Genomic DNA, 14,753 nt, shown 5'->3' with positions numbered 1-14,753 from the left:
TGTGTGTGTGTGTGTATATGTGTATATATATATGTGTATATATATGTATATAATATGTCCACGTTCCCAAAAATGGTTTGATTAAATGCAACAACCGCTTGCAATACCTCAGGCTCCTTCCTGTGTGCACGCGGGCAGTAGTAGCACCCGTATTTTAAAAACTTTGCGTATTTAAACAGGAGGAGGCGCAGTCTAACTGTGTTTCGTCACATATTGCCGGAAAAACGTAAGGAGTTGGATATGAATTAGTTTCTGCAAATAAAAAAGAAGTAAAGAAAAAAAATCGAGGTAAAATAAATTACGAATCTCTGGGGCTAAAGGTAAGCTAACGCTAGCTTATGCTAGTATCTAATGCTAAATGCGTCACAAGCGACAGTTTTTTTTGTGTGTTATTTTTGGTCAAAATTGCAGAAAAATGTACCAAGATTAAAACTAACCWAACAATTCAATGCCAAACACGTGCAAACAAATTAAAACAAAATAAGTGTTAGGTTTTTCAGTTAGTCTGGTGTCTTTCTCTAATAATCCTTGCTAATCAAGTTGATTAGCATTTAGCTATCAAATTTTAGTTTTCTTGACCATAATTGTTTTAACTAGGTTGCAATCTTGAATCATAATGAATGCAGAAAGTAATTAGCTGTAGTCATATATCCATTGAATATTATGAGTTTGTTTTAAATATGTCAAAATAGTTCATGAGATATTTTGCTAACAGGCAGACAATCAGATTGAATGGGATGGAGGATTAAATAGCTAAAGCTAAATAAGTATAAATGAGTTGAAGTTGAGGGAATAAAAATGTGCTATAAAGCATATGCTGCTTTATCAAGATTATTTAAGACAGACCTAAATAAAAATAATTTTCATTCTTTCCTTTGCAGAAGTTTTGGGCTGTGTTCATCTGCTGCTGCTTCTCATCACAAACATCCAGACGAGCTGAATGAAATGCAACTAAAGGAGGTACGACTATTTTTATTCTTCTGTTTATTTGTCTCTTTTCCTATGTGAACTCATTCACAATTCAGCTGTGTGAAAAAGTTTCCACGTCTMGTTTTGTTGTCTCTGCTGCACCAGAAACCGGTGCTGTTTCTCCTACATTAACGTCCATCAGCTGTTCCACTGAGCTTCAAACTCGGGCTCTGAGTGACGCTGTCAATCACAGCGGTGTGTCGTTGGGTGTGTTTGTGCTGAGCTCTGGTTTGAAGCTTCTCGCTGGATGTCTGACTGAGAACATACTGTCCTCCAGTACAAGCTGGACTGTTTTAGAAAGTAAATGTAGGTTTTCTGAGTTCCTCTGAACTCTTCTGCTCAGAGCTATAAATAACAGAGTAATTGCTCATAGTGTTTACAGCTTAGCTGCCTGACCTCAAGGTGTCGACTTTGGTGTCATAAAAATGTAATACTTTTAAAGGGAAATGGCCCAGAGGTGCCTTTGTGGTCCTTTTCATTAGATTCAGCACAACCTTATTATCGACTCGAGACCATAATTCCACAATTTTGCCACATAAGGTGAGCTTCGTCTAAAACTCTGGCATGAAAAATGGTGAGTGATGTGCACTCTTTTAAGGAATTATTTGTAGTGGGGCAGCATGATGGCTCAGAGCTTAACACTGATGCCTCACAGCTAGATAAAGGTCAATAAAAAATAAAAAATGCTTCAGCTAATGTCACGTTTAATTTCACCTTTTTTGCAAAAGAGGAACAGAGCTTGGAAAAAATGCTCAAGTGTTTTATTAACGTTTTAGAGTTTTAAATGTGTGAGTTTTTTTTTCTTTTTGGTTTTCTCTTCATTTGGGGTGAAAGATGTGGCTTTTTTATGTCATATGTTCGTTCTGATGCAATGCAGACTCAAACCTGCAGCCTTACAGGATTGTGGCATTGACCACAGCTCCTTTAATGTTTGAGCTCATAATGTAAACAATGACGTGGTTGCTGCAAATTTTATAAATATGTGATTTTTTTAAACACAATTACAGAAATTCAGTATATTTCTACTTTAACGTTTTTGTCATGTCTCTGCTCCGATTTTCAGCTTTACATTGATTTCCTGTGAAGAACTGCTTTAGAGTTTCATCTTTTAGAACAGGACTTTTAAAAAAAGACCAGAAGAGAAGCTTTAAGTTTTTTTTTTTTTTCAGAGCGTCTCTTGCTTTACCCCAGGGATCTCCAAACCCTGCAGCTCCAGAAGCTTACAAAGCTTTCTCTTTACCGCGGGGATGGGATTGTGGGAAGCTCTCGACAGCTGCGAACAACACAATGGGTCTGGGTCGTGCGGACCTCAGATAGCACATGAGTCTAGTAGCAGGACAGGACACAGAAATGTCCTCGAGTACCAAAGAAAGCAGCAGGTTTTTAGTCAATCAGCTCTGCTTCTTTATTTTATTCTATTTGGTCTCTTTGGTGTTTGTAAAATCTTTCTCTTGGCAGGAAACCGGAGCAAATGTTTCCCTTGTGTTGCTTTAGCTGTGGATTATGGGTATGGCGCATGCTACAACACTCGAGCACATGAAGATTATGAATGTCGTTTAAGTAGCAGAGCAGTTTGAGTAAATGCGATGCTTCACTTTATCCACCAGCTGTTATCTGAGACGGAGCAGGTTGTTCTTCCTTATTGACGGTTCGATGAGAGAAGCGAGGCTGAACCCAGACGCCTCAGTTTAATGTTTAAAAATGTGGTGGTATTATAAATTTTCTTTAGACTTGGTGGCAACTTTCTCCTCTCAGTGTGGAGGAGCAGGGCCCAGCTAACCTTCACAGAAAACACATTTTAACCTCCTGTAGCTGTGATGTTATTCCGTCACTAGAGTTCATGACCATATGTGAAGGTAGGAATGTAGACAGGTAAACGGAGAGCTTCACCTCATCTCTCTCTGGAATACAGAAATTTTGGGGAAAACAAGTGAAGTTTTAGCATTTAGCAATATGTATTTTTAAAATGAAAAAGCAAATGATCAATAACTACACAGACTCTGCAGTTAACCTTAAAAATAACAACACAAAATAGGCTTAAACTCAGTCAGTTTTATAGGTGTTGACCTGTGGTTTGGTGTGGTAGTAGCTAAGACTGAACCTCAACACACAATTTGATGGCTAACATGTTTTCTTAAGTAAACTTTCTTATTTTACATTATGCCATAAAATATTTGGATTGTTGGCAGGTTGTCGGGTGCAGTGAATTAAACCAGAGGCTGGATTTTTAAATCACAGCTGTAGACTTTAAGTTATATTATTAAAGACAGAGAAATGAAAATGAAGCTTTCATTCAGCCTCCTGAAGCATCTCTCTGCTCCACCTCTGTACTTTGTTCTTTGCTGAAATAACAAAGAGTGTGACTCGAAGGCAAAAGTGTAACGATACATTTTCTGCCTGCTCTTTCTTTTGAACCAATTATTGAGTTACTCCTGTATATTCTGGGCTCAGCTTCTGAAGAGGTTTCCATTTTCCCCCATTTTAAGTAAATGTAGGCTCTTATTTCCCCTTGGGTTGTGACTATTTTTTTCTCCACTCACTGATTTCTGATATTGCCTATTTTATTTTGCATCCCGCTCAACATTTCTAATGAAATTTAAGTGATTTTGCTCTTGACCTATCGCTGCAGGACGCAGATGAAATGTTGCTACCATTGTTGGATTTTAGGGATAATCTTTAAAACAGTTTTTTTGTCACCAGAAAGAAAAATGGGAGAGTAGATGTGGGGAAACTGAGACTTTTATCTTTGTGTCAGGTAAATTAATAGATCTGCGAATTAAACTATAGGAAGCTGGAGTTGACACACTTCTTAACACTGGAGGTGGTTTATGGAATTAACACAACAAAGAGTGGAAATGATGCTAAAATGGACCTCCCAGACTTTGTAAGATAAGTGTCAACAGACAGGAGAGCTGCTCTCCGGTGTCATGTGGGATCATTTAATCCTGTGTAAATACATTTCCTGACACCTCACTGCATAGATTTGATTACTTTTTAAATTAAGCTTGAAAAAAAAAACTCTTGACAAGAAGCTGCACAGATGCAATGTTTGTACCAAAACCTTCCTCTAGAGCTCTGATGAAATCCATTCTACGGTCTATCGATCCGCCCTGCAGCTTGATTGATGTTGTCTTTAAAAATTCATTAGTCCGATGTGCAGGGGAGCTGCGGGGCAGGTGCTCCTGTAGGGCACATTTGTTCATGTTTACAGAACCAGGAGCATTTAGTCAACAGCTAGAAAACGGGTCTGACACGGCCACTCGGGGCCGAATGAGTCACACGTTCATCCATTCCCACAGTCCCAAGACATGAAGGAGGAAGAAAGGGTTGTCACGATCTTATGAGCTCCGTCTGAGACTCTTATTGATTACTTCATGTGAGGCAATTATTTCATGTATCTTAATCCCACTCTGTAACAGATTCAAACTGTTGAATTCAGACATTTTGGTTGTTCAGTTACTGTACCTTCAAGGGTGTTTTAAGGGATGTTTTGTGGTTTAAATATTGTTTATGTATAAGTTTTTCTTAATTTTTGAAAGTTACATACCACTCACAATTAAGGACAAAAGTGCATCTTAGACTAAGTTCACACAGCAGGTAAGTGTGGCCAGGGCTGTATCCTTTTTTTCATGTGTCTGAATGCAACACTTAAAAAAATTGCATTCTGGGTGGATTTGGGCAAAATCTTATGTGCAATTAATCATCAGAAAAACTGGCACCAATTAATATTTGGCATTTTGCAATTGCTGCAATTAGAGACTTGAATAAGTCACGATGGTGTGGAGCTAATGCTAACAGCAAACATTAATACAGAGCTAACACTAATGCAGGCAGTATGGTCGTTTGGCAGCTGACCGGTCGACGCGCCGTCACGTGGTGGTTCGGCATTCATTTTTGCACACACCTTTCATAGCTCCTGAGACACCCCGGGCTGAGCTCCTGGGAAACCCCTCCCGCTGCAGCATYCGTCACTGCATGGGATTTCTTCCTGGTGGAGTCCAATGTGGAAAAACAAAAGTTAGAGACTTGTCACCCGACATTTATTCACAAACTGGTCCTGGACTAAGCTCCAAAGTTTTTATCAGTCAGATTCCACAGTGAAAAACGTCTGTTTTATCTCCTTCTATGAGTTTTTGGCTGTTTGACTCTTTATGAACTGCTGCTTCCTGGTAACAGTCGGCTCTGGAAGCAAGTCGCTTTTTATTTCCTTTTCTTTTTTCTTTTTTTTTTTTTTTGAAGTGAGTGAAGCAAAATGCAGCTTCTGAGCACTTTCAGCACAAACAAACACTCCCACGAACTTCTGACCAATCACACAATATAGTTCTTATGTGTTCTTTTGTTGAGAGGGGTGAAAAGTTCAACCAGCGGGTTGCAACAAGAAGTGCCAAAATGTCGACAATGCGAACAGAATGACGCAATTTTCGTCATGAAACTGCGACAGTTTGGCACGATTTTGGCAGTTCGGCTGTAGCATGCTAGAGCCTTAATGCGAAGCTGACACTAATGCTAACATAGATCTAACACTAATGGGGAGCTAACAGAGCTAACACTAATGCAGAGCTAACACTAATGCTAATACAGAGCTAACACTAATGCAGAGCTAACACTAATGCTAATACAGAGCTAACACTAATGCNAACACTAATGCTAATACAGAGCTAACACTAATGCGGAGCTAACACTAATGCAGGGCTAGCACTAATGCTAACGCAGCGCTATCACTAATGTGGAGCTAACATTAATGCTAATGCGAAGCTATCACTAATGGAAAGGTAACACTAACACTAATAATGCTAAAACTAACATGGAGCTAATTTCAATGCAGAGTWAACACTAATGCAGTGCTAACATTAACACAGAGCTAACACTAAAATAGAGCTAATATTATCATGGAGCTAACACTAATGCTAATACAGAGCTAACACTAATACAGAGCTAACACTAATGCAGAGCTATCACTAATGCAGAGCTAACATAAATGCTAACGTGGCGCTATCACTAATGGGAAGGTAACACTAATGTGGATCTAATGCTAAAACTAACGGAGCTAATTTTAATGCAGAGTTAACACTAATGCAGTGCTAACATTAACACAGAGCTAACACTAAAGCAGAGCTATATTATCATGGAGCTAACACTAATGCTAGCACTAACAGGGAGAGAAGGCTAAACCTAACATGGAGCTAACATAACACAGAGTTGTGATTTTTGATCTTGTGAAACACTTTCCCCACAGTTTCCTCTAAAAGGAAAAACCTGATTGTTTCCTCTTAAGGGCTGGACATTTTAGGTTAAAAGTTTAACATCAACCAGATTTACAGTGGTTTAAGTCGTCTGTCTTTTCTAAAGTCTTTGTGATAGTCTTACGTTACAGTTTCTGTTTGTGTTGGATTGCAGTTTAACCTTTTTTAATCATTCATTTCTGACCCTCATTTTGTCGCTTCTGTCTCTCTGTTCTTCCTGTGAATATGAGGAATTTTTAATGTGTGCTGTGACACCAAATCAACCAAAATCAGCGTACTTTCATCTGCGTACGGCAGCGGTTTAAATTAGGGTTAATCACCTGAGGAGCAGCGTGTGTTGAGGACAATTCTCTTAATTTGTTAATCAGCGACATTAAGAAATGACAATTAAGGGTTGCTCGTTATTTATATTTGTGCCCCTCAATTACTGCTGATTGGAGGCAGGTCCAGGTAGTAATTAATGCTGAACAACGGGTCAACATGATCGAGTTAGGGAGGGTAAATGATGGAGGGCCTTCAGCGCCCACGCAGCAGATTCTGGGTCAGGTTGGATCCGCCAGTCAAGCATACAGGAAGCCTCGGCTGCCAGGGCACGAAAAACAACAGAACCACAAGCTTTTTGAAGTGGGAAAATAAGAATTCGTCAGCGCCTGAGCTTGCATCACCTCTGCTCCTCGCCCACTCCCGCAGTGGAGCGGCGAAGGGTTCAGACGCACCGCTCCCTCAGGGCTTTGTTCACTTCAGACCACGGCCCACGCTTTGTTCTCCGGCTTCGGAGAACAAAGGGATTGTCATTAAGAGACACGGCGTGCAGGTCCTGTATCATGTCGCTCCGCTGACGGACTCTGCTGTAGCACGAGCGCTTGTTTAGGTCATGGACGTGTCATGGAGTGTGTGCATTAGGCTTACATCATWGTCACACTTGAGTTTTTCATCGGTGTGACAGTTGGAGAAAATAGCACCTCCAGGCTTCGGCTTGTTACACAAGAGGCTTGTGTTAGAACAATGGACAGTGATGAGTGTTGCAGTCATGTTTGAGTGTTTTATGTGCTGCAGAACAGGAACCTGCTGTAAAACAGCAATTATGCTGAGTCAGGCTTGATTTTTAATCATCTTTTCCTGTTAAATAAAAAAAAGACCTCTCTTCTGCAAATAAGGTTGTGAATATTGTACTCTCTGAGGGGGAGAAAGGTGTCTCTATGAACTGGAATGAGTGATGGTTGTCTAATGTGAAAAGGCTTAAATAGCTTGAAGTCCGACTTGTGTTCAGGCAGTGAAACGGTCTAATTAGTGAGGAAAAGTTCCCTTCTCTCAGATTTTCTGCACTTGGAGAAACTAAAACAAGTTTAATATATGCAGAGGGACTGTTGCTGTTGAATCCAGACACCTACATTAAATTATCTCACCTGAAGAAATCTCCATTAATCAAAAATATGCTGCACACTGGTTTGCATCTTGATTAGTTTTACAAAGGTAAAAAAGAAGAGCCAGACTCAGCCTTAAAGATTTCTGCCACAGTTTTGTACTGATTTTTTTTTTTTTTGGTGTTTTAAGATGTCATTTTAAGAGTTAATGATGCCCAACATTTCCAAGACCAAATTTTGTGCCATTTCTGCTCCTGTTTTGACTTTTAGATTTTGTTGATATATCACCCAATTTTCTCGAAAGGTTGTGTCATGATAAATGTTGTTTTTATCCTAATGATTTGGTTGGGTAAATGTCAAAAAAGCGGATTCAGTTTAAATTAAATTAACATTTTCCACAAACTCATCTATTTGTTCAAATTGATAAGGCACACTCATCTGGTAGAAAAAGAAGGAAAAAGCTGTATATAACCTTCAGAAGTAGTTTCAGGTGGTTAGGGGAGGGTAAGACCCAACATCAGACCACGCAAGGACCCAAGTCCAGTTCGTGGTGGTTGTTGGAGGTGCTGAGAAGTTGTGTGAGCAACTTTTCAAACGTTTCTTTCTGCCACTTCGTTTGTAGAAGCGTCATTGTTGTGAGGATGTGTTGTTCGGTTGGAGTTGTGCGGCATTTGCCAGGGTGGGCTGCTGAGACGAAGGCGATGCCCCGATCCGATAAGCCACATCTGTTCTGCACACAGACGATTGATGTCTGAACCAAAGCGTGACCGAGTGGCGAGGCTAGAAGAGCTGATCAGAAAGATGAAGGAGGAGAAGCAGAAAATTGAAACTTCTGACTCCTTCCACTCCTTGACTTGCATTTTTTTTTTTGTTTCTTTTCCAGAAAAAAGCAGCTACTCTTAACTACCTTCAGGGTGATTGCATTTAAATTCTCGTCTTTATACAGCTGAGGTGCACAGATGGAGCTGCAGAGTTGCATAACTGATGCTGGAATATTGACAATCATTCTGTATACATGTGCAAAATGTACTGGGAGAGTAACCCTCATCACCACTTACTCCATTCAAATAAAGACAAGTTGCAAATTTAAAGGGCTGAAAATAAATTTTATGCACACCTGAAAATAATGCTTGCTTGTGGCTTTTGCCTGTTAATGATGGCTGTGCAGGAAGGCTTTTTAGTATCATACCTGAGGATCAAGTGCGGTTTCTCGAGATGCCGGTTCACTTTTTATCCCTTTGGGGCAAATGTGGCAGGGCTTGAGAGTCAACACTGTCTTAATTACTATAAAGCAGGGTTGTGTGGCTCACAACACCTGATAGGGTCTTATTACTGCCTGTGGTGAAGAAAACACACCATAAACAATCATTTTTAAATGATCTATATGATGGATGGAGAGGAGGTCTGGGGAGTGTACTGGCATATTACGCCTGAGGTTTTTGCAAACTTGGGAATTTAATGTGTCTGAAAATCTAATGGTGTCAACATGCGCTGAATTTCTAAACAATCCGAGGGAAAAAAATAGTTTTTTGTGCCTGTGTGCTAAAAAATATATTACTGTTCAGGTACATTACCAGTGTGAATTTGCAACATCTCTCCAGGTGGATGTTTTACCTGTTTGTACAAAGTAAAGCACACTATTAGGGCTGCAAAAAAATTGTTTTTTAAAGATTGTTTTCAATCCAGCGACAGAATATTTCAGCGCATTCTGTGGGGATGTCACAGTTCTGTTTAGTGAGAGTTTTTTATGATTAAAGACGTTTCTTCTGCTGCAGACGGATTCATTACAGAACATATTCAGTGTGTGAAGAGGCAGTTTAATTAAAGAAAAATAAGTAAAGGGTTAGGTATAAAAACTTCCTGTGAATTGTCTCTGTGTTAAACAAACTTCCAGCTACTTACAGAGTGTTTAAACACTTATATGATCCTTCTTCACTTCACCAAAATCCACTTTAATTAAAAATATATATATTATCATCATACAACCACATTTGCTGCAGGCATGCTTCTTCTTTGGCCAGTCAGATTTGACTAATTTCCTCTCAGAACAGCGTGTTAACGTTACGTTGCTTTATGATGGGTTGAGTGACTCGTGACTTAAAATATAGAAAGGGAGCTTCTTCAAAAATTTAATAAACTCAGTATTGAAGTTTATGAGTTGAGATAAATGAGATTACCGGTAGTTTAGAGCCTTCTTTGTGTAGGTTTGTAAACTTTACAGAAAGCAGAGCTCTTGTTTATGGTCTTAAAATTTATATTTTTAAATCTAAAGTAATGACTCTCAGCTACTACTGCATTAAAGTTTAGTTTAGTATATCCTATAATTCCCTTTGGAGATTTTCCAGACTGGTTCAGACCCAGAGGGTTTATAGATTCTCTCTGGACTCTTTTGGATCCACCAGGAGCTGGAAAGTGAGGAGAAGGAGGTCTGGGTTTCTCTTCTGGACTTGTTGCCTCCACAAAATTAAATCCAAAACCTTAATCCTGTTTATTCTAGTTCCTCTGCTGCTGAGAATTCAAATTTCAAGAAGCAGTATTTTAAAAAAATCCAGTGTACCAGGATGTGACCTCAGTTGTTTTTCATGTTTGTTTCATCTTTGTCCTCTGCTTAACTCTGAAATCCTTGTATGTTTTTCCACATCTGGGGTTGTTTCCCTAATAGGAATGAATTTATTCAGTCCTTCCCAGAACAGCAGATGATACTCGATTAAATCGGACCTCGTTCTGGAACAGCTTGGCTTTGCATATTGTACATCTCTGAGCTCCCGTCTAAAATTGACTAAACTAGGAAACCCATATAGCCTCTGTTCTGTGAGTTTGGCTTCGGAGGAGTGAGGCTGAATAAAATTCATCTCAAAGAAGTAACAAAAGCAAGAGGACTACATTTTTTTGTCTGTGTGAAACTGTTAGCAAAAGAATATTTTACATAGTATGGCTGACCATTTTAACATAAAAACAGCTTTGTTTGACTATCTGTAATTACATTTTCGACATCTAAAAATGAGTTTAGACTAGGAACAACTATATTTTGACTGTCGTAATGATAATCTAAATCATTTACATTCTGACTAGTCAGAAGAACAATTCAAAATATCTCTCAAAAGTAATTATGACGAGTCAAAATTACTTAATTTGTTTTCAAAACACGAGAATTTGAGTTGGACTGACCAGACACTACATACAACTGGACATCAAATTAAGGTAAGGCAAGTGGCTTACTAAGGCTAATGATAGGATTATAGGGTAATTATTCAAGATATTCTTGAATTGGAGCCAACTTACAACTTACTGGGAAATATGACATCATTTATGCTAGTCAGAATGTAATTAGAGGTATCTTAATTAACAAATATGTCTAGTCATAAACCAATTTCAGATATCTGTAATATTAAGTGTTGTGAAGCTGGTTTTATGTTCAAATAGCCTGCTATAGACAGGCAGGAAGGAGGTCATTAACCTTGATGCTTACCTACATAAATTAAATCCACCTGATGTCATTTTCATTCACACACTTCCTCACAGCAATTATCAAAACTCTGACAGCATGTCAGCTACGATTTAGATCTWCTTCTGTTTGTGTGCAGAAGAACTTCAGCACACATTTAAACACATTTACACACAAGGTTCATCACAAAGTTAACCTGTTCTCCCCTACAGTCTGGGCTGATTGGAAAAACCAACACATATTGATGTGTTCAAACTCTTTTTTTTATACCACTGCCACCTTTCCTTTACAGAACAGAAAAGAAAATCAATACACATCGGCAGCCTTTCTCTTCTTTGTTTCTTTGTTAGGTTTGGGCAAAATTGTATCTTGTGCAATTAATTGTCAGAAAAACTGTCAGCAGTTATTTTCTGCACTTGGTGATTACTACAATGACTTAGTGACAATCTCTATATGTGATTCTTTGCATGCCTTTGTCTAAATAATATCCATGGCTGTTTGTTTTTGTTCATGTAAGTGCTGTGTTCAATATGCTTCAATCATTTGTTTGTTGTATACTTATCAGTTTGCAGGGGTGTCAAACTCCAGTCCTCGAGGGCCGCTATCCTGCATGTTTTAGAGGTTTTCCAGCTCCAACACACCTGATTCAGTGATTGAATTAACTCTTCAAATTGGGCAGAAGCCTGTTAATCACCCAGCGATCAAAATCAGGTGTGTTGGAGCAAGAAAACCTCTAAAACATGCAGGATAGCGGCCCTCGAGGACTGGAGTTTGACACCCCTGGTTTATAGGAAAAAATACGTTGTTCAAAATGCTAAGTCCGAATAAAACAGGATTCCACTGTAGTATATAGTAATGGTAACGTAGAGCTAACACTATTGTGCAGCTAATGCAAAGGCAGAGCTAATGCTAATGCAGAGTTAATGCCATAATGTGGAGCTAACACTAACGAGAGCAAATGTTAATGATTAATTAGAACTAACGTTTATATGGAGCTAATGCTAATATGGAGCTGACGTTTTAGTGGGGTTAACACTAATGCAGATCTAATGCTAATGTAGAGCTAACACTAATGTGGAGCAAATGCTGAGACAGAGCTAATGCTAACTTGGCACTAAACGATGCAGAGCTAACACTTATGGGGAGTTAACACAAATGCATAGCTAATGCTAATGCTGAGCTAATAATGCTTAAACAGAGCTATCACTAATGCAGATTTAACATGGAGCAAACAGTTTAATGATTGTAAATATAATTTTAGATTACAGGGTAGCTAAGTCAGTAACATGTACTGATAAGTACAATTGTCCTCTGTTAATAATCATATTTTTTTCATCAGCTAAATGCCACAATTAATCTTGATTAATTTTTTCCCAATATCGCCTGACACCATTCTTTACATAGAATACATTTGCAGGTGCTTGATAGGTAAATGTATGAACTGAAGCTTTTTTCAGTGATTTCTGAAAGACGACATGATGAAGACGCCACGGAAACAAGCAGAGGAAAGCATTCAGGTCTCACAGACATCGTTCTGCTCACCTCTCTGCTCAGATATTTTAGCGACGGTTTTTGTTGGAGCTAAATGTTTGTGACACACACTAGAAGCCATATCAAATGTCATCTCAGGGAGAAATGGTTTAAGCGCAAACTGGCTGCTTCGGTTTTTCATCGTCTCTGCTTCTGACCCGTCTTTTCAATCTCCTTGGCTCACCGGTGATGCCTCTCGGTTAGAATCTGCATCAGGAGCGGCGGCGGCGGCCCGTTGGTCTGATTTTTGATGCTTGGTTGAGAGGCAGCCCGGAGGAAAGCATCTGAGCCTACATGACAGACTCGCCGTGCCTCGTGCGTCTTGTCCGGTCGGTGGACAGCGTTGGAGGGGTAATAAAAAGTAGATCAGACCTGTTCCTCTCCTCGCAGGGATGAGCAATCAGATTTTTTTCTCGGGAGATCTGTCTCGGCGCCGTGGCACCCAGGCGAGACTCCAAATGCCCAGGTGCACGGCGAGCATCGGAGCAGAACGAAGCTCTGCCTGTCTGTCAGGTTGACTGCAGCTCATGCTCCTGACTCGGTTTCACTCAATGTGTGGCTTTTTCTTTGTACTTTCCAGACCTTATTAAGTCCCTAAATGACAGCGCCTGCACCACTGGTTGTAGGTTAAATGTTCTTTTTGTTGCGTTGTTTACTTTACAAACATATGTGTGCACTTTGGCACCGCATCAGAACGATCCCAGGGTGGAGGATGTTACCCGRGGGACTGCCAGTCTGACAGCTTGTTGGTTTTTGCAAGCTGAGCCCAGAGGCTCATGGGATGTGAAGATGCTTTTTATGTACTTACTTTAAAAGTCTCCCACAGGCTCCATCACACAAAGAGTGGTGATGTTTTGAAAAGAAAAGTGTCATAAATTAACTGTCAAGTACACATTTCCACTATATCTGCATAATGTAGAGGTAAATGGGATACACCCAAATAATTTAGAATTTGTTTTTCGTTTTGCTTTTGATGTTGAGAGGAAAATATAATAAAGTCATGAAGAAAAGCCATCTCAGGTGCACACAGTCGTATTTTAAAATAAATATAAATAAAACAGGAAGTTGGATGTCTTTATGTGTGTAGAAATACTAAACAGTGTGTACATCTGAATAGATTTACGTTTTCTTTCTTCTGCGTCTTTTTACTCCAAGAAATCCAAACGGATCAAGAATCTGTTGGCCCAACTTCAACTCCACTTTTCTTTAAACTTACTTTTGTTGTCATTCTGATGCTTTCAGCTGCAATCTGCTCCTTGTAGCTCAAAGCTAAGTTTCAGGTCTCAGATGTTCTCCAAACAAATGTTTTGATTCTGCTTTTGGTTGAATGCAGCTCTAACTCCGCTCAGCTCAGCCAAGCCTGCCACTTTGTTGAAATGGGAAAACTGTTTGTGGAGAAATTCACGACACTGTGGGATTAATTAAACACAAACATGTGATAACTGATGGACAGCTTTGTTGGCTGGACTACAAAAATGGCAATAAGTTGAATCCTCACCAGTAACTTGTGTTGATATTTTTACTCCCGAGGCTCTGAGTGATTAAATATTCCATCTTGTGCAGCTTTTAGTGGAACCGACTTTCTCTGGGACTCATCTGCTGCTGCTGTTGGTCAGGACGAGCTTTACTAACAACTAAAAAAACACTTGACATAGCTGGCAGCATGAGCAGTGTTTTAATTTTCACAAATGATTTTTCATGAATTTATTATGTACAAATTGTGAATATTCTTTTTCTCTTGGCACAGTCTGCTAATTAAAAACAACTTGAAGCTTGTTTTTATGAAAATGCACTTGAAAAATTGGCACTTACTGTTTGTGTATTAATTAATTTTACTCCAGGCCAGCTCTCCAGCCCATTATGTCACTGTGTTGTGTCTGTTGAAGCAAGAGTTACATATTTGGTTCTCATTAAGTTGTGCAGAATTGTCCCGTGTGCAATTAATTGTCTGAAAAACTGTCACCAATTAATATTTGGCAACTTGCGATTACTGGAATTGGTGACTTCTATAAGTCATTGCGGCAAATGTTAATGCTACTGCTAAAGTTAAATTGAAGCTAGCGATAATGCAGAGCTAACATTAATGCAGAGCTAACTCTAACATGGAGCTAATGCTGCGTTCACACCGAACGCGATTTCAGCTTCAAAATCGCAGCCAACACTTCAAGTTGGACGCTTGTGCACTTTGAGGTCAGACGCAGG

At 39.4% G+C, this 14,753-nt stretch overlaps 1 protein-coding gene across 2 annotated transcripts in view; it reads left to right on the top strand.

Moving 5' to 3' along the window:
• Positions 1-213: 213 nt before the first annotated feature.
• The window catches only part of znf281a (zinc finger protein 281a), a 109,219-nt gene continuing 94,679 nt past the window's right edge, over positions 214-14,753 (top strand). The window contains exons 1-2 of one of the 2 annotated variants that reach the window (XM_014022359.1): positions 214-320; positions 882-960. The gene's annotated coding sequence lies outside the window, so the exon portion shown is untranslated. The remainder of the gene's footprint in view (positions 321-881; positions 961-14,753) is intronic. The other variant, XM_014022374.1, reaches the window with a different exon arrangement.

This window comes from Austrofundulus limnaeus, unplaced genomic scaffold (assembly GCF_001266775.1).
Source record: "Austrofundulus limnaeus strain Quisiro unplaced genomic scaffold, Austrofundulus_limnaeus-1.0 Scaffold4, whole genome shotgun sequence".
NCBI lineage: Eukaryota > Metazoa > Chordata > Actinopteri > Cyprinodontiformes > Rivulidae > Austrofundulus > Austrofundulus limnaeus.
This window is presented reverse-complemented; position numbering and strand designations above follow the sequence as displayed.